The sequence below is a fragment of the Rattus norvegicus genome, chromosome 18 (assembly GCF_036323735.1).
Source record: "Rattus norvegicus strain BN/NHsdMcwi chromosome 18, GRCr8, whole genome shotgun sequence".
In the NCBI taxonomy this organism is placed as follows: domain Eukaryota; kingdom Metazoa; phylum Chordata; class Mammalia; order Rodentia; family Muridae; genus Rattus; species Rattus norvegicus.
In genome coordinates this window covers 6,445,718-6,466,473 of record NC_086036.1, presented here as the reverse complement: position 1 = coordinate 6,466,473, position 20,756 = coordinate 6,445,718, and the positions used below count along the sequence as shown (strand labels likewise).

At 45.1% G+C, this 20,756-nt stretch overlaps 1 protein-coding gene and 1 long non-coding RNA gene across 6 annotated transcripts in view; both read left to right on the top strand.

Annotated features, from left to right (window-relative positions):
- Nucleotides 1–20,756, top strand: part of Kctd1 (potassium channel tetramerization domain containing 1) — a 194,080-nt gene that overhangs the window by 124,553 nt on the left and 48,771 nt on the right. The window lies entirely within an intron of this gene.
- LOC134482909 (uncharacterized) lies at nt 8,442–18,624 on the top strand. The gene is made up of 2 exons (XR_010059624.1): nt 8,442–14,990; nt 16,660–18,624. It is a non-coding gene; the product is annotated as an uncharacterized LOC134482909 (long non-coding RNA).

The window sequence follows — 20,756 nt, the reverse complement described above, 5'->3', positions numbered from 1 at the left end:
TAGATTTTCCCCCCTCACAGTACCACACACAGCTGTCTTTAAGTACAGTTTTTCAAATTTCCATGTCTTCACACATATCTAACCTTGGGAGGTGTGGGGGAAGGGAGTTCTGCTGATTTTTATTGTGTTGATGCAAAAACATGATTCGAAAGAGTCCTGGGACAGTTTCAAACAGAGAATAAGTCTGTGTGATATTTCACCCTGATTTAGAGGAGACATTAGCTGCATTAGATGTAAAACTTAATTTAGTTAAGTAGGATGTCAAGGTCAGATAAGTTTAGGGAATGGTGTCGCCCTCTTGGGTACCCAGTATTGTTCGAGCTACGTGTCGTGTTACGCATGTGTAACCTCACTGCTTCTTAGGCAGAGGCAATATGACCAGGAGTTTGAGGTCAGCCTTCAGTTATATGAGTTCAAGGCTAGCCTGGACTACATGAGACCCTGTTTGGGAACAAAACAACCAAAAAAAAAAAAAAAAAAAAACCAAAAGTATGAACAACAAAAAAGAGATAGCTATTTGACTTGTTTCCATGGGCATCATTAGATGCCACAGATGCACGTGGCATGCACAAGGCCCTGAGCTCAGTCCTGGCAGCAAGAAAGACAGGCACTGGTTTAACTGTGTTTCTCAGATTTGCCTGCCTTTTACCCCTCCCTCACTCCCACTTGGCAATTCATCATAGTATCACAATGTCTCCTAACGCTGTGAGCAACACATCCCCATGGGGAAAATGTAACTTTTTGCTAACTTTCAAAGAGATCTTTAAGTTTGTACTGTAATATTTTTAAACAAAAGTTTATAAAGCCAGTTATGAGTTTTTGACTCAGCTAAATTACTTAATCTATATAAACTTCTCTTGAAAATGGCTTAGTAGTAACTCATGATACAAGAGAGAGAGGCATTGGCTAAGAGCACCAGCTATTCCTCCAGAGGTCCCAAGTTCAATACCCAACAACGACACTATTGTAACTAAGTCCCAGGGGATTCAACACCTTGTCCGGCCACCATTGGCACTGCATGCACACATGGACATCCATGGAGGCAAAGAAATATAATAATAATTTTCTTAATTCAGAAGATGGCACAGTGTTTACATACACCACGCTCACTGACTAGGTTAGATGGGCACCCAGCCCCTGAGTCTGTGTCTAACAAGCAGGAAATACTCAGAAAATGCCAACATGAATGATGCAAGTCATGAACTCCGAGCAGATTCACTCTTAGGAAGACTCTGGACTTAGAATCTCTGTTGAAAACAAGAACGGAAAAGTCTAGGAAGAGGTCCACCAAGCTCCGATTAGACTCCAAAGAGTAGGTAAAAGTGTCTCATCCTTTATGAGTAGAGAAAAAAATTTCCCTGACTGAAGTTCCCCTGGGCTCTATACAAAGGGCCACACTGAGAGGTTTCTATAACCAGAAGTTCTCGTCTCACAGGTCTGAGGGTGGGAAGCTGAAGACCGAGGTGTTGGTAGGGTGGATCCTTCTAAGTGTACGGAGGGAGTGACTCCTTTCCTCCTTCCTTCCTTCCTTCCTTCCTCCTTCCTTCTTTCTTTCTTTCCTTCCTTCCTTCCTTCCTTTTTTTTTTTTTTTAAAGAGACATGGTCTTACTTAATGTTGTCCTGACTGGCCCCAAGATGTCCGTTTTTGTCTCTACCTCCCAAGCGGCTGAGGCTACAGCCACACCACCACACCCAGCTACCCTGGTGGGCCTTACAGATGTGCCCTTCTGGTCTGTTTGTGCCTTAGTTATATAAAGTCTTTGTACTGTCTATATCCAAATCTTCATCTTTGATAAACTTTATTAGTTATCTTTCTCAACTCTGTGAGCAAAGGCCTAACAAGAATTAACTTTTTTTTTTTTAAAAAGAGGAAGTGTTTATTCTGGCGAGAAGATGTGGCAGATGACTGCATGACTCAGGAGGCCATGAAGCAGTATCAGGAAAGTCTGTAACTCATAAGCCCTGTCCCAATAGAGAAAGAACTACATGCTTGGCCCCATGTCCAAGGGGTCTAGGGGGTCCAACCTTCTAAAATAATACCACCAACTGGGTCTCAATCGTTTCAGCACTAGCCTGTGGGACACATGGCGTGCTCAGACCGTAACATAAGCCACTGAGTTTGAGTCTTTAAAATGTGTGTGTGTGTGTGTGTGTGTGTGTGTGTGTGTGTGTGTGTGTCTGTATATCCATGTGTGTGTATGTGTACATATGTGTGTTTGTGTGTATGTATGTGTGTATATATGTGTGTGTATGTGTGTATGTAAGTGTGTGTGTATGTGTATGTATGTATACATATGTATGCATGCATGGGTTGTGTATGGGTGAAGTTGTGGATGTGAGGGTACATATGGAGGTCATAGGACAGAGTCTCTCATGTTTCTGTCAAACTGCTCCTCCTTGCTAGCTGGCCTGTGCACCTCCAGGACAGTCTTGTTTCTGCCTCCAGTCTCACCATGGGAATGCTGGGATTGCAAACAGTCACCACATATCCTCTTCTCCCCAGTGGAACGTGGGGCACTGGACATGCATGGCTAGAGCTTGTACAGGCTGGGCCATCTCTCCAGCCCTACCCTACTCTTTTTAGAAAATTTATCTATTTATTCACTTTGCATCCCCATATCAGCCCCCCTCTCCTCCCAGAACTCCCCTCACACAGGTCCTCCCCGATCCCCATCACCCTCTCCTCTGAGAAAAGGGATCTTCCCTCCGTCCTGTGTCACCCAACCCTGTCAAATCACTGGAGGAGGAAGCACTGAGGTCAGACAAGGTGGCCCAACTAGGGAAACTGGATCCGCACACAGCAGGCAGCAGATCCAGGGACAGTTGTTGGGATGCCCGCGGGAAGACCAAGCTGCGCCTCTACTCCATATGTGCAGGGGGCTAGGTCCAGCCTGTGTCCACTCTTTGGTTGGTGGTTCAATCTTTGAGAGTCCCCAGTGGTCAAGGTTAGTCGACCCTGTTGGTGTCCTTGTGGAGTCCCTGTCGCCTCTGAGATCCTCGATCCTTCCTCCAACTCTTCCACAAGACTCCTTCGCTCCATCTAACGTTTGTCTGTGGGTCTCTGCGTCTTTTTCCATCAGCTGCTGGTGGAGCCTCTCTGGACAGTTATGCTAGGATCCTGTCAGCAAGCACAACAGAGTATTATTTAATGGTGTCAGGGATTTGTTCTTGCCCGTGGGATGGGTCTCCATTTGGGCCAGGCATTGGTCGGCCATTTTCTCCCCGGAACATCAGTGTGTCCTGCCTGTTCTATTACTGTACGATCTCACACTAACTGACACATTTCCCGTGACTGTCTCCAGGAAGGTCCTACTTCGAGGTTCTGTGAGTGGATATTTGAGAGATGTGATTTAGACCATCAGAGACAGCTTATGTTTACTCGCTTGTGATGTTTTGTTTTTGAGACGGAGTCTGACCTTGAACTTGTGATCCTCCTGCCTTAGCTCCGAAGTGTAGAGATTATAGACATGTATCTTACAGTTGGCTAACAGTTAAACTTCTTACAGCATTTAACAGTAAGAACTATGACCACTTCCATCTGGAAAATTAGTTTGAAGGGAAATCAGTTCTTTGTGAAACATTAGCCTCCTGGAATATTAAAGTACATCCGTGGTGGTATTTTTAGTGTGGCGTCATAAGATAATTGTAGTGGTTAAATGAGGTATCACATGGTAAGGGTTGAACACATCTCACAGTATCTCCAAAACACTGCCTGTCGTAACTGCACCAGTGGACTCACAGGATGTCCCTATGTGAGGGACTGCTGATGCCAGAGCACTTTAGCTGTTAGAATTCCCAGGAAGAGATGGGACTGTCCTAACATCATTCCTCGCTGGATATTAAATAGCACTTTTCTGTACAGATGGCTCAGTGGTTAAGAGCACTGGGTGTGCTCTTCCAGAGGTCCTGAGTTCAGTTTCCAGCAACAACATGGTGGCTCACAACCATCTATAACGGGATCTGATACCCTTTTGGTATGCAGACATTGAGGAAGACAGAAGACTCAGATACATAAGCAAGTAAATCTTATAGATAGCGCTTTTCTCTTTAAAAGAAGGTTTTGGAAGCTGGGCACATAGCTCAGTAGGAGGAAGCTTGCCTAACATTCCTGAAGCCTGGGTTTGACTCCCGGAGTCACATAAGTTGGTGTGATGGCGTATGCCTCTAACCCCAGCACTCACGAGCTGGAGACAGCAGGCCGGAGAGTTCAAGACTTGGTTATAATTAAGTTTGAGTCCTGTTTAAGTAAAAGAGTCACTGTGTCAGGAAGTTAAAATGTGTCTTTGGGAGTTAAAATGCCAGCCCAACACAGAGACAGGCCCTGCCATGCCAATTAAAACAGGCTGCCCTTACCTGCTCAGGGTCTTCAGGACCTGCCAAGCTGGAGTAACTTTGTAGAAGAGACAGGCTAAGAGGCAGCCATTTCAGTGTGGTATTTGGGATGTACTAGACCAAGGGTGTGGAAGTGCCCAGCACCATGCTGTCGGTACATCTTTTCAGGGTGATTTTTTAAATATAATCGTATCTGTTATAGTTTCCCATCCCTTTTCCTTCACGTCACTGTAGAATACACGTGAATCAAGGTCAGGTAGCATGTGTGTTGACATCCGTCTCCAACTGAACTCTACATTATCTTCATCTCACTCCCCAAGAGGTAATCATCTCGGCTTAAGTGGCAATTAAAAAGTAAGAATTAAACTTAATAACCTCCGCGGGGGTATCTGAGGTCTTCTGCTATGGCAAATCCTTTCAGTCTCAATAATGTGGGGGTTACCATCCCCTCCGAAGCAGGTTTACGAGGTCCCAGGGTTCCTCTGTACCATGGAGCCAAGGCGGGAAGGAGACACACGGGGCATCCGATGCGTTGGAACCCAGCACCCCGCTTGTCAGACACTTCTCAGCCAAACCTCCTTGAACCTCAGTTTCCTCCCCATTTCTTTAGATCTCCAACATCTCTTTTCCAGCCTCACTAACTATTCATTATCGAAATGTTAATATGTAAATCCTGTGTCAGAGCTACTAACTCAAATGTGGTTGTGCGTTAGGAAGTGAACATTAATTTAGTTAAGTGTATTGTCAGACGTGACACTGAGGACATAGTCATGCTAATTAGAGCAGGTAGAGTGAATAGACTCCCGCTCGAGCTGTCTCATTAAAGCTGAGCGGAATTGATTTTGATGCTTTCTTACAGATTTTTAAATTAAGAGTAACAAATGGTAGCAATTGGCTCTGAATGCACAGCTTCTACCACAGTCCCTTCCCGCAACCCTTTTACATTTTGAGTATGCTAATGCCTTACCTCCTCCTATTTCTCTTTATTATCATCGAGCCAAATTATATTAAGCAGCTGAATATAGCTTCACAAAGAGACAGAACCATCGCTGCTTAATTTCCTTAACATTTTAATAGATGTACATCACGTACGTGGAATACGGTCGCAAGTACGTTATTAAAATTATAAAATTATTCCGGCAATGGAATCTGAGTCTTAGTTTATATAAGTGGTAGAGTGAGTGTTAAATTTTGGGCCATTTTCTCTAAATGGTGAAGAGCAGACCAGAAAGTTACAGCCATTATTATTAACTTGATTATATTACCTTTTAGCCTAAGGTGATTAGAGGGCCATTGCATTTTCAAATATAAAGATTGAGAATATTTAAAAATTTGTCTCAATAAAACCTTTGTCCATACCAGTAGAGGAGTGTCGTGTAAGCAAGCAGTTGCTATTTGACCATCCCTGGAGCCTTAGCTGGACATACGTGTGTATTTAATACACAGGAAGGGAAACTTGTTCTACTTCATACCAATAATCCCAGCTGGCGGGAGCTGGATCCTGGAGGACTGTGAGTTTGAGGGTAGCCTGGGCTGGATGGCAGGTGTCTAATTTCAAGAAGAGAAGATATGTTCTGTATTTCTGAGTCATCTCCATCAAGTGAGAACTCTTTACACGGTGATTAGTTAAGGCCATCATTAAGAGCTTTCTGAATACAGGCTAAAAACAATACTTAGGAGATTTAAGCATAATTATGTTTTTTAAAAAGAGAAGAGAAAGACACACAGAGAGACAGAGACACAGACAGAAAGGCAGAGAGACACAGAGTATGAATGTGCACACACGAGCCCCCTGGAGCTGGATATATGGGTGGCTGGGAATGTGGGTCCTGTGAAAGAACGATGTGTGGTCTTGACTGACAAGCCGCCTGTGCTGGCCAGTCTTATGTCAACTTGACACAAGCTATAGTCATCCAAGGGGAGGGAATCTCAATTGAGAAAATGACTCTGGAAGAGATCTGGCTGTAGCTAGGCCTGTAGGGCATTTCGTTAGTTAATGTCATGGACGGGCTCAACCCATTGTGGGTGATGCCATTCCTGGCTTGGTGGTCCTGAGTTCTACAAGAAGGCAGGCTGAGCAAGCCATAGGAGCAAGCCAGTAAGGAGCACCCATGGCCTCTGCATCCCCTTCTGTCTCCAGGTTCCTGCCCTGCTTGAGTTCCTGCTTTGACTTCCCTCAGTCGAGCATGACTCTGGATATGTAAGCCAAATAAATCCTTTCTCCCTAAATTGCTTTTTGTCATGCCATTGCACACAGCAATAGTAACCCTAAGATAGCTTCTCTCCTGCCCGAATACAACTGCTAATTGATATACACGTTGTACTTAAACAGCTTTGAGCATGAAGTAAAAGTCAGAAAGAAGAATTACTTTATTATGTACTTACCTATTTAGGTTTCTGAGAAAGGGTTTTACTGTTAGTGCTGGATGCCCTGAAACTTGCCTGGAACGCTCCCCTCCCCTCCTGCCTTGTTTCCCAAGTTCTGGGATGAAGGACCGGTCTCCCACCTCTGGCTCCCTTGTTCCTTGACGATCACTATCAGACGCTCACTGGTACACACTCCACATGACCGACCAAGGGGTTACCCTTCTAGGTGATGGGTCCCAGCTACATTCTCTGCAGAGTACAAATTGCTGGGATTACAGTTTAGCACCAAGAGAACAGAGAACCAAAGGAAGCAAGACTGGAGGAAAAGCAACACAGGGGAGATTGAAGCCTTAGACCCCTCAAACACTGTCGTTAATTTAAAAAATAGTGATTATTTGCAGATTTTGAAAGCCAGTATTAAAATGGGACAGATTTTGTTGTGTTTTGTTTTGTTTTGTTTTTTCATGACTTGTTACTTTTGTCTACGAGGTTTTTTAAAAGAAATAATAATCATAAGAGACATGGTGATTACCCGTTGCCAAGATGGAGAAACTGAGGTAAAAAGCACATGCTCTTCCCGCCAGGGGTGCTCTGCCTCTCTGCCTCATACTGCTCGAGTTCTTCCAAGTCGAAAATCGGAAGGGTGGTTGTTAATTCACAGACTATAGCTGAAATAGTTCACTCGCCTTAAGATGGTATTACTTTTGTCACAAAGTAAATGTCGGCCTCGGTCCCGTGTGGCCTCTCTCACGGTCTGGGTACTTAAATATCAGGGACCTACAGTGCAGCATTCTGTCTCTTGATGGCCCGCCTCTCCCATCCCGGGGTTAATCTTGTGGTTTCCCTCTTGGGCCCTGTTCTCTATACTGAAGTGGTTCTGGCTCTCTCGTGAGTCAGTGTCTTGTGAAGGAAGGGGATGACGAGGTACCGTGACACAGCATCTTTTTAATTCCCTTCCGAAGCTCCAGCACCCCACATGCAAATGCCTATTTAGTGCTTGCTAACCCCCACTTTGTGGTAAAGAGGGTCCAACAGGCAAAACTCACAGCTTCCCTTACGGACAGACCTCCAGCCTGGCTCGCTTCCAGCCAAGGTTTTGAAAAGTCCATTTCATTGGTGAAAACCCCCTGGGTGAGAAACTGCAGTGAAGTCTGGCCGTCTTGTTCTGTCTGTCTGCTGCAAGGGTGCAGCGTCATCCCCACAGTGTGGGTCGGAACCTCCTCATCATTTTTTAAACCAGCACAATACTCAGCTTCCTAACATTCTTTCTGTCCCGTCACCGCGGCACTCCGGGTGACCTCTGGGCCAGGGCATGCTTCCCAGTCCTTTGTGACGTCATTGCTTTTGTCCTGGGTGTTATTATTAATATCCTAACTAAATTTCCACGGAACCCTAGCTCTTACTACTGAGGACATTGTCGCTTACTGACCTGTACGCCATGTGACACGGGAACACCAAGAGGCCGTGAAGCTCGTCTTTTTGTGTTGATGGGTGATATAGAGGGTGGAACAAACTGGAAGGCATTTCAGAGCCACTACCCTGAAGGACAAAGCTTTGCGGTCATTTATTGGAAAAAAGATCACTCAGTATGGCAGACCCTGGCCCAGCTCTGTCATTGTAAGTTGTTCACTTTCTACCGAGCACAGGAAGAACAAGCGTTTCGTGAATTTCTAGGGAGAGCTGACAGGAAACGAGGGGCACTCACTCCAGGGGTTCACCACACTTGTATCTGTCTGTTACTTCTCACTGGTTCTTACTTCTACTCTGTAAACATTTCTCCATCAGTCTGCATTAGCAAACTTCCCTCTGGGATGACAAATGTATCTACTTGATTTTCCAGAAATTCAGACTCATACCCCGTGTTCTCGAGAAGCATCATTCACACTCTTTAGCAGGTGACAGGAGCAAATTGTAAGACCTGGAGGACCCAAATCTCTCTAGACTGCTCATGACAAAAAGCCCATGAACAGGGAACAAAGTAGGACCCTGCTCTGGAACAAACAGGGGATCTGCCCACAGGCAGAAGGGCAGTAGCGGCTTCCAGGGTTATTGGTGTGTTTAATAGTCAGGGACACAGCTTAGCTGCTGGTGTACCTGTCTAGTATGAAGCTCTGACTTTGATCCTATACCACATAAATTGGGCCTAGTGATGCACACTTGTAGTCCCAGCATTTTGGAGGTAGAGTAGGAGAGTCAGAAGTTTAGGTTTCGGGGCTAAGGATGGCTCAGTCAGTAACATATTTACAGGGTAAGCATGAAGACCCGGGTTCAGATCCTGTCACCTACATAAACGCAGCCCCAGGGCTGGAGGGCAGAGACAGGAGGAGCTTGGGGACTTGCTGGCCAGCTCATCCAGATAGAGTAACTGAGTGAAGAACTATACAGGAAGACACGTGATGGTGGCATCTAGCCTCTGCTTCTGCGTGCATGGGTACATGCATGTGCACGTGCGCGTGCGCGCGCGCGCGCGCGCACACACACACACACACACACACACACACACACACACACACACACACACACTATACATAGCCATGTCGTGAAACATAGCTAGGGCTTTTACAAGCTACTAAGGAAGACTTTACATCCTGTTGTCTTGAGTGTCAAGGCTCCCAGGTGAAAGTACTGTCCAGACTCTGGTGGGCCAGATACCACCACTCCGCCCGGGCAGAGACAGCATGTGATGGAAGGAAGATGGGAGGAATGAGCTTCAGTCCTGAAGCCCTTGAGCTTCTGACTTTAAATCAGCGTCTGCTGCTGGCCTGCAGCTCCCAGTCTGCAGATGGCTGCACTGATGTTCCTTTTCTGTAAAGACCTTCCTTCCTGTCTCTCTGCCCCTCATGGCATAAAGGTCAAATGACTATTCACAGTCTTCGGGGTCCTTGGACCTTATAAGCAACCGCTCTGATAAGTCAGCACATAAATAGAAGGCATGGTGTTCTCATTTTAACAGCAGTTTTCTTCCCCACCAGATTGGCCTTTACAAACATTTTTTTCAGGGACGATGGCACATGCCTTTAGCCCCCTCTAGTCCCAGTGCTCAGTAAGTAAAGGCAAGCAGACTTTAAGGTCATAATCAGTTACAGAGGAAGTGAGGCCAGCCGGGCTCCATGAGACCCTGTCTGCAGAAAGAAGAAAAAAGTTGCTTCAATTTTTAATCATCTTGGTATTTTTTTTTTAAAGCAACGTCCCCTAGAACACAGATGTCTCCTGTTCAGTGTAGAACTCGTAAAGAACAGCTCATGAAGTGCTGAGGGCCAAGGATGACTTCACTGTGTCACTTTCTGTAACCTCTACGCCATTCAACACTACTCCTAAGCCAGAAGACCCAGAGAGCACTGTCCTCTCAACGTGATCTCTAGAAACAAAGTCCCCTCTATTGACACGGGGCCAGCAGCTCTGTTGTGAGCACTGTTGGGCCCTGCAGTCACACCGAGCTGCTGGCAGATCTGTTCCCGCCACAGCATAAGAAGGAGAAGCCCATTCCTTCCCCTCCATATTTATTTGCTCAATGCCAGGTCCCACTTGGAGAGGAGCTGCTAAGAATTAGGATGACCCAAGCAAGCAGGAGAAAATAAGCCTGTGTCACCTGAGAGCAAGGATCCAGAAGCACCAGATGCTTCCTATGAGAGGAATTTGGCAAAGCACAGATTCAGGCATACCCACCGACTGGGCCCATTGGCTCTACCGTGTAAACATTAACACATCCCTCAAAGGCCCACTTTCCCCGTTTTTATCACCTGTGAGTTCCCTCGGAAAGATAAATGCTGAGTCTGCCTACAGGAACGCTTACTTGATTTTATACAATACACTTTGTATAACTAAAGCAGACTTTTTGTATTTTGTTGAAGAATCTCAAGCTCCTTTAAGATGGCCCTGGACCTAGGGAGATGGCTCACTTAGTACATTGCTTGCCACAGGAGCACGAAGACCTGAGTTCTAATCCCCAGGTTCCATGTAAAACCAGGGCATGATGGCATTAGGGAGTCAAAAACAGAAGGATCCCTGGGACTCAATGACCAGCCAGATTAGCCAGTGGCTCAGTGAGGGACCGAGTTTCAAGATCTAAGAAGGAGAGCAGTTGATGAGGACACCCAATAGCACTCTAGCTTCAACGCACATGTGCACACATACATGCACTGCACCCAGAAGCACACAGATTGCTCCGTGTTTTATTTAAGTGAGACAGGGTTTCACTTTGTAGCCCAGCTTGGTCTCCCAACTCAGAAACCTCCTGGGCTCCCCAAGTGCTGGGATCGCACTCTCACTCTGAGACTTTAAAGCAGCACACGGAAGGTACAAACAACACCCCAGTACAAGGCTGCCCAGAGAAGACTTCCTACAGCAGGCATTCTGCACGTCAAACACTATGTCGTATTAGCTGTTCCACTGGCAACTGACAGCAAATACCAAGTAGTAATGGTTAAAATTTAATCTTGCCCATCAGCTGGAGAAAACAGTATGGTTGTTGAGCACTCTTTCTGTGTCGGCTTCCTTTTCTGCTTGTGTTATTCTGGGAGTGCCTTTCATTTGATTGCCAATTCTCCATTCCTGCAAAGGAATTTAGAACGCTCATGCTGACCTCCTAAACACACACTCTCTTAAGAGGTTTGAGTCTCAAAGTTTTGTATTTTTTTAAGATCATAGAGTAGTGAAAATTCAGAACTGGAAAGAGCATCCAAGACCATCTGCTCCAACTGCATGTGTGTGCTATAAAGGGGGACTGAAATGAGAGACACTAACCGGCAAGGCCATAGGAAGCACTGGCGGAGTGGCTTCGCTGAACACTTAGCTGCTTCTTCACTGTGTCCTCAGAAAACAGTTTAGGAATCTTTATCCACATCTGTACTGTTAGAGGCACCAACTAGGCTTCCTCTTTCCAAGGTAACGGGGTCTGGGGATGGGGCTCAGTGGTCTATGTGCTTGTTTTACAGGCGTGAAGAGCTGAATTCAATTCCCAGGACACACATAAGGAGGTCTGAGCATGGTGGTATAGGCCTGATATCCCAGAGAATGTCTTCTGTCACACACACACACACACACACACACACACACACACACACACACAACTGAATGTACCCATAAAACAAAACACAACAATCAAAAAAGTAATTGGGTCAAAGTCAGAAGAGTCTTGGGACGTGGAAATACTAAATATAGGTATGCCATATTTTAAAACGACATGCCCTAGATTTATGAAACAAAGCAAAGTGCATTCTTCTCTATGGCAAAGTATCATTCACCTGAAGGGACCCAGGTAAGGTCACCTAGTCACAGCCTCAGAGCAGGCATGTCCAGCTGTCCACATGTATGCCAGCAGGGCTGTGAATATAGCTACACATATTTGGAGATGACAGTGCTGTGTTAGAAGCTTGGACACACCTGATGTGAAACATGACAATTGAAAGGTTTTTATATTAGTATTAGTATATATTCCTTGTCACCAAGAATTTACGAGCATGTAGCCACTGCTCAAGGGAGCTCTCAACTTCCCGAGGAGTTGAGGGCAACAGTGTCCTAGCCTGGTGCCAAACACAGTAAAGAGCAAGCAATTTCTCAATGGATAAGGCATTTGGAATTTATTAATGAATATGCAAATTCGTGTGTCTTAATTTTTATTCTTTTAATGCAGATGGGGTGAGCAACTGGGCATTTAAAAATCTAGCAGGGGCTAGGGGTCCTTACAGACTGAGTTAAGGAATTTGAGGAAATGCATTTAACTCTTGATATCTACTGGACAAGGGATGGTGGTTGTGGTGGTGGCAGTGGAGGAGGAGGCAGCGGTAGTGTTCTCTCTCTCTCTCTCTCTCTCTCTCTCTCTCTCTCTCTCTCTCTCGTGTGTGTGTGTGTGTGTGTGTGTGTGTGTGTGAAGTATGAAGGTCAGAAAGCAACTTAAGTTACCATCCTCAGGAATGCCACCCACCTTCTTTGAGACATTGTGCATTCCAGAGAAGCTATATCTGGGTGCCATTCCTCAGGTGTCATCTGCCTTGGTTTTTGAGACGGGGTCTCTCACAGGCATGGAATTTGCCAGGTATGCTAAGGTGACTGGTCAGTGAGTCTCAGGTATCTGTCTGCCTGTTTCTCCTCAGAGTCAGCATTGCAAGCACTCACTGTGAACCCAGACTTTGTGTGGGGTCTAGGGAATGCTCATGGGTCCCCATGCTTTCAAGGCAAATACTGTCTACTGAGCCCTCTCCCCATCCCTGGTCAAGGAAGTTTTATGGGTATAAGCAGTCACTTCAGTGTCTATTGAGAGGTAGCTTTGGCCCACAGAACCAGGAATTGGGGCAAAAAGAGTGACACTTTACTGTGGTAGAGAAGAGCCCATAGAGGAAAGGGTGTTCACTGCCTGGACCAGCCAGCTCCTGCCTCCTCTGTGGCCAGTAAAAATCCCCATACTTGGTACAGTCCTCCGTGATGCTAACAGAAAGAGTGTGGATGGCCCAAATGGCAGATCCGCCACTTCTGGGAAAGCCGGAGCAAATCGGTAATAGGAGAGTGCCAACCTTATCTCGCTACACAAAGGGCATCGTGTAGAATATCACAGTAAATTCATTACGAGGTAATTATAGGCTAAGCCACTTGACCTCAGAGTCAGCTAACTTCCTTCTCTGTGAGGCGGTGATAATGCTTAACCTCTCGCAGAGGTTTCTGGTTTCAGCCTAGAAGGCCCTCAGACGCTGCGCCACAGCCTAGACCTTGTTGCCAAGCACAGCTTCCCTCTGAGACGTGCAGAGCCCCGACTCCTAGGATCATGGGAGATTTTGTCTGACCCTCAGCCGCAATCATTCTGCCCTTCCTGGGTCGTAGAGCCTGGAAGGCAGGCAGGACAGACAGCTAGATTGGCCTCAAGAGTGTGGGGCACCATGGGTTTTGCCTCGGGCCTTCAGGATCAAACTAAATAGGCCCTGTGTTTGCTGGATATGAGCTCACCATGACCTGAGGCCTGTTTGATTTTCCGTTCTGCACATTCCCTTGCTGGCAAGGAAAGAAAGGGGAGAAAGCAGTCTCCTGGAGGGAGTTCCATTTCTGAGTTTCATCTTCCAGCTTTCTCTACATTGTTAAAATCTCTACCGTGAAGGTAGGCTGTGACATGTGCTGACAGCCTTCCCAAATGATGTCATGGAGAAGTAGCATCCTGACTTCTTCCTCTTTTAAAAATAGGATTTAAAAAATATTTCAAAGGTAATAACTGTTAATTTTCTTATAATATCAATATTTTAAAGAGGCCAACGGATAGCTTAGTCAGTATAGTAAGTGCATTCCAAGCATGAGGCCAGAGTTTAATCCCCAGAACTCTTGTTTGAGAACTCTAGGTGCATTCTCTTGCAGCTGTTGGGGAGGTAGAACGGGGCAGGGCCCCCAGCCAGTCAATCTTCACCTTTTAGGCCTGTGAAAAGTGTCTGAAAAAATATGGCGTGTACACCTGAGGAAGGACAACCTGCTCTGGTCTCCCACACACATGTGTGTGAGCTCATATGAACTCACACATGTATCTGCATTCATGAACATGTACACACATACTTGAACATACATGAACATGTACACACATACATGATATACTTTTTAAAAAGCTTCTAACATCACCTATTACCAAACTCCTAATGTTTGATGTGATCATTTCTGGGGTTTCGTTGTTCACATTCTTTAAACAAACAAGACTGCCTTTTCCTCTAAAACTATTGTCTCATGGCCCATTCTGCCACTTTAATGCTACATTTGTAGTTGTAAAAAAAAGTACAAGAAAGAGCTGTACATTTAAATACTATATTTTAAATGTATTATAAATATGTAATCGATGTAATTTTGAAACTACTTAACAACATAAGTCCATCAATATGTTATCTTTTCTCAAGTTCACTTTCCTTTTAAAATAAAAAGGAGAATGATTGGGCATTCTTTGCATGGTTCCAGCATGGTAGTTTAATAATGGAGCTTTTGAGATACATATGCCGTTATTCCGAAGGAGAAAGGAAAGGTTTACTGAGGGCATTTGCTCTATACCTGATCTGCTGGAGAGCCTATGCACTGCCATACCTAAACAGAAGTAACCCTCATCCTGACTACAGGACAAGCCACGCGCCATGCCTCGTGTAAGGAGTTAGCAGGAACCAACCGCATACTGGTGTCCTGGGCTACAGGGAACCACACACTGGTGTCATGGCCTACAGAGAACAGTACACTCATGCCAAGGGCTAGAGGTCATTAAAGGAAACTTTAAAGTTCACCTTGTTTCTCATTTGTTTCTTTCAGTGAAATTAAGATTTTATTCTGAAAAGAGAAATGCAGTGGTGGGGCCGGTTTTTTTTTTTTTTTTTTTTTTATTAACTTGAATATTTCTTATTTACATTTCGAGTGTTATTCCCTTTCCTGGTTTCCGGGCAAACATCCCCCTAATCCCTCCCCCTCCCCTTCTTGATGGGTGTTCCCCTCCCCATCCTCCCCCCATTGCCACCCTCCCCCCAACAATCATGTTCACTGGGGGTTCAGTCTTAGTAGGACCCAGGGCTTCCCCTTCCACTGGTGCTCTTACTAGGATATTCATTGCTACCTATGAGGTCAGAGTCCAGGGTCAGTCCATGTATAGTCTTTAGGTAGTGGCTTAGTCCCTGGAAGCTCTGGTTGCTTGGCATTGTTGTTCATAAGGGGTCTCGAGCTCCTTCAAGCTCTTCCAGTTCTTTCTCTGATTCCTTCAACGGGGGTCCCGTTCTCAGTTCAGTGGTTTGCTGCTGGCATTTGCCTCTGTATTTGCTGTATTCTGGCTGCGTCTCTCAGGAGAGATCTACATCCGGTTCCTGTCGGCCTGCACTTCTTTGCTTCATCCATCTTGTCTAATTGGATGGCTGTATATGTATGGGCCACATGTGGGGCAGGCTCTGAATGGGTGTTCCTTCTGTGTCTGTTTTAATCTTTGCCTCTCTATTCCCTGCCAAGGGTATTCTTGTTCCCCTTTTAAAGAAGGAGTGAAGCATTCACATTTTGATCATCCGTCTTGAGTTTCATTTGTTCTAGGCATCTAGGGTAATTCAAGCATTTGGGCTAATAGCCACTTATCGATGAGTGCATACCATGTGTGTTTTTCTGTGATTGGGTTACCTCACTCAGGATGATATTTTCCAGTTCCAACCATTTGCCTACGAATTTCATAAAGTCATTGTTTTTGATAGCTGAGTAATATTCCATTGTGTAGATGTACCACATTTTCTGTATCCATTCCTTTGTTGAAGGGCATCTGGGTTCTTTCCAGCTTCTGGCTATTATAAATAAGGCTGCTATGAACATAGTGGGGTACGTGTCTTTTTTTTTAATTTAGAGAATACTTTATTAGTTTTTGTAATCAAACCCACGTAGATAAGACCTTACATATTTAATACAGTGTGTTACCCCTGTACAAATGGAAAAAACTTAAGTTCAACATTTCTAGACCAATATGGCTGTTAATTTCTGTACAGTGCCAACTCAACACAGTAAACGGGGATACTTTTTTCCAAAGTTGACAGCACAGCTAAAGTTTCAAAAAATTCAAATTATATATCTGTATATATATATTTATATTTATATAAAAAGACCAATAATAGCAGTGTGTTATGCATCAACAGCTTTTCCAGGTTCTGCAGTCATCTGAACAAAACTGTAGAGACATCCAGCACACTCCATTAAAAAAAAAAAAGTAAAAAAACAAAACCCGAGAAAACAGCACAGTTCTGTTACTCTTGTGGTACCTGGCACCATTTTTTTTTAAATTAGCTTCTCAATCATCATCTGGAAAGAAAACATTCTGAGCAACATCATTAAAAACAGCTCTGATAAAGCACGGTCACTACTACGTATCATAAAGCAGGTACAAGCTATTTTACATCCACAGAGGTATGATACAGTACTGTCCTACATCTATAATACTAGAGGATACAATTTAAAAGGCATTATTTGAGACTTGATTCTACTTTTCCAGCAGAGGGGGTGGGGCCGTTTCTATTCAGAAGCCTGCCATCTTGGTTTCATTGTGCCCCATTCTCTGCAGTCTGTAAGTGTGTGCTTAGCATCTTGTTTGTGCTCAGTCCTGTTTCCTCTTCCTCCACAGTCTGATGCAGCACACTCATTGTTAGTCGGTTTCCTGTACCCTGCCTCAGAGAGGTTAACAAGTTTCCTATAGTTTCCGCTTGGTCTGCAGAAGGCTTGGGGCAGCTGGATTGCTGCTTTGCCCTGGTCATTGTGTACACACAGCAGGAAAGAAAGACACAGTCCCTCCACCTGGGATGGTTCCCCTGGTGGAAAATGATACACTGTCTTCACAGAGCCCTAGACATCTTCTTACAGACTTAAAACTACTTACTATCCTTAATACAATGTACGCACTGTGTAGCTAGTTGTTCTACAGTATTGTTTAAGGGGCAGTGAAGAGAAAAGACATCTGTTTATGCCCAGGATATATTGTAAACATTACTTTTCATCTCCCTTTGACTCTCTGGGTGTGTGATTCCAGATATGGAAGGTGCTGTCACTGGCAAGGAACCTTTCTGTCCCTTCTCTATGCAAAGTACCCACTGTGCCCCTTCAGATGCACTCTCTCATCTTCTGTCATGGTGCAGTTTTTTGAGACATGATCTCATGGAGCTCAGTCTGGCCTCTAACTCACTATATAGAAGATGGTGACCTTGAACTCCAAATCCTCCTGCATCTAGCTTCTGAGTGCTGACTTACAGGTGGGTGTTGCCACACCTAGCTGACTGCAGTGATAGGGAGAGACACGAGGCTTTACATGAGTTAGTCAAGCACTTAGCTACATCTCCAGCTCCCTCTCCCCCTCTCTGTCACCTCTGTCACACACACACACACACACACACACACACACACACACACGCACAGAGAGAGAGAGAGAGAGAGAGAGAGAGAGAGAGAGAGAGAGAGAGAGAGAGAGATTCATTCAGTAACCCAACCTGGCCTAGAGCTCACACTATGTACCCCAGATTAGCACTGAGCTTGTAGCAATCCCCCTGCTTTAGCCTTTCCAGCGCTGGAATTACAGACATGGGCTACTATGCAGTTTCTCCTGCCATCTTCACCGGTACAGGTTCTCTGAAAGGTTGGAAGTTCTGTTGATCTAGAAGCAGATGCTTTGGTGATTTCTCCAGGATCATGCAAAGCACAGACAGGGCTAAGCCGACCCAGGTCCTCAGATTCAGGATGCGTAGGAATTGTCACACTAAGTATATCGTGTATGTGGAGCTTTGCCAGACATATGGAGTTCTGAAGATGGTCTTAAAAATAATGTGATTTGGGGGCTGGGGATTTAGCTCAGTGGTAGAGCGCTTACCTAGGAAGCGCAAGGCCCTGGGTTCGGTCCCCAGCTCCGAAAAAAAGAACCAAAAAAAAAAAAAATGTGATTCATTACAATTTGGGGACAGAAATATGTTTCAACTGTATTCTACACTTTCTAGTCCCACTAGTCTGGGGCTTGACTTTCAAGTTGGGGTGGTTCTGGTAATGAGTTACAAAAGCAATCCTGAGATTCTTACAGTGTGTGAAATCAGACTAAACAGGCTCAGGGTGGGGCTGGAGACACTGTCAGTGGTGAAGACTGCAGTCTGCTCTTGCAGACGGACCCGAGTTCAGTTCCTAACACCCACACCTCCTGTAACTTCAGCTCTGATGTATGGCAGGCCCTGGGGAAGCAGTGTTCCGACTCCCTTATTTCAAACAGCCTGACAGACATTCATAGCATGCAAACTATAACCAAAGTCTCATAGGCCAGCATCTGCTCTCTGTGATGGAGATCTGTGCTTGACTTGGCTGTGTTACTTCAGGAATGAGACGATTCTATTGGACTCTTCTGACCTTCACAGGCACTATCCTCACAAGCATGCTTACCGGCACACACACACACACACACACACACACACACACACACACACTGCACACACATGCACACTCACACACAATTAAAAATAAAAATAAACTCTTAAAAATAATAAAACAGTCTGTACATATTTGCAGGAGCTCATCTAAGTGGGATTTTTGTTTTTTTTTTTTACATGAAATTTGGATGCTCAGAAATTTGTTGGGAACCACTTCCACATTATCTTCCAGATGGTTCAGACTGACAGAAACTGTCCTCTAAGCAGACAATGAATGCATTAATCATCAAATTGGAAGCACTCAGGAGCTCGTTGACCTTGTTAAAAAAAAATGTAGCAATCGGAGAGGGGTTTGTGTTGTTGTTGCTGTTGTTGCTGTTGTAATTTCTCTGGGCTCAAACACATTCTGTTGTTTAAAGTCAATAGAAAGCAGAGCTTAGCAGATGAGAGAACAGGGCTTGAGAGACTGACAGGCAGGAGCTCCCTTCAGTTCGCTGACGCTGTTTGAGAAGCTCACCGAGGATTAAGGAACAGTCTAGCAAGGTGATGATTTCAACGAGAATCACTGCGAGTCCAATAGAATCGCCTCATTCCTGAAGTAACACGCCCAAGTCAAGCACAGATCTCCATCACAGACAGCAGATCCTGGTCTGTGAGGCTTTGGTTATAGTTTGCCTGTCAGGATGTTTGAAATAAGAGAGAGGTTAGATGGTGTGTGTGTGTGTGTGTGTGTGTGTGTGTGTGTGTGTGTGTGAGATTAGGTGTATGTGTCCATGTGATTAGAGGTATGTGTGTGTGTGTGTGTGTATGTGTGTGTATGGTTAGATGTGTATATGTGGTAAAGTATGTGTGTGTGTGTTTAGATGTGTGTTGGTTGTGCGTGTGTGTGGTTAAGTGTGTGTTGGTTGTGTGTGTGCATGGTTAGATGTGTGTGTGTGTGTGTGTGTGTTTAGATGTGTGTTGGTTATGTGTGTGCATGGTTAGATGTGTATATGTGTATGGTTAGATGTGTATAAGTGGTAAAGTGTGTGTGTGTATGTGTGTGTGAGTGTGAGTGTGTGTGTGGTTTGAATGTATAAGAGAGGCAGGAAGGAGGGAGAAAGACAACAAGGGAGGGAAAGACAGATTGATTTACACGTCTTAGTAGAAACTGCTGGAAAGATTCTAATCTATATTAGATTTCTTTCCCACTCTTATGTACACTATAAATTAAAATATAAAATAATGCAAGCATGCGTTGCCTCACATGCCTCTCTGGAGCTGTCCTTGGGAAGCCTGTCTCTTTCCCCAGTGACAGAACCGATGGAGTCCAACTTGAAAGTGAGCTCAGCGCGACAGGGGCACGCATTCTTTACCGATAAAGTCATTAAAACTTTCCGTTTAAACACAGCGCGTTTGTGTGAGGCAGTGCCCCCGGGGCTCCTGTTTGAACAGCACACAGCCAGGTTAGACTGAAGAGACAAATTTTTCATTATCTTCTCTGGGAAGATGCCTGAAGTGAAATCCCTTGAAGGATTCCACTTTCCCCAAACCAGTGATGGGTAGGTGAGATGAATGTTTGAGGGACTGGGAGGCAGGGAGTGAGGCAGCTGGGAGATGTAACGCAGAGACAAACCCATTGACGTGCCTGGGAAATCTGTGCGGGCCAGATATGGCGAGGGAGGAATTAGAAAGAGTCCCAGAGGGCTGCTCCTTGCCAGTGTTTCAGTTAGATTTAGCAAATTCTGTGAAGGGAAATAACAAACAGCTTTTTACAGGCCCTACCCACTGTGAAGAATGGACCCCCAGGCCTCTCACATGGTGACTGGAGCTCCCTCCCTGAGCCACATCTCCACTGTTTGTTGACTGTCTGGTTGGTTGGTTGGTCTTTTAGGCAGCATTTCACTGAAATATAAGTGTTCGATGAGGAGAGTTTCGAGTAGAGTAGGTTTCTTTAGAGATTATATTTGGTTTAATTTACCACATTTATCTAGAGTTTAGAATAAAGAGCTAAATCTTGAATACTCATCTTAGGTGCAACACCCAGATTAACATAGACCTCTCTAGCTCTCCCCTCGGTGTCTCTCCTGACACCAGCAGTGTTCTGACCTCTGTCTTTACAGAGGGGTCCTGCCTGTCTGTCTGTTGCTTCCCGAGGCGGACAGACACACAGCATGTGCTCTTGTGTGTCTGATGACCATCTGTCCGATCCAGAAGGCT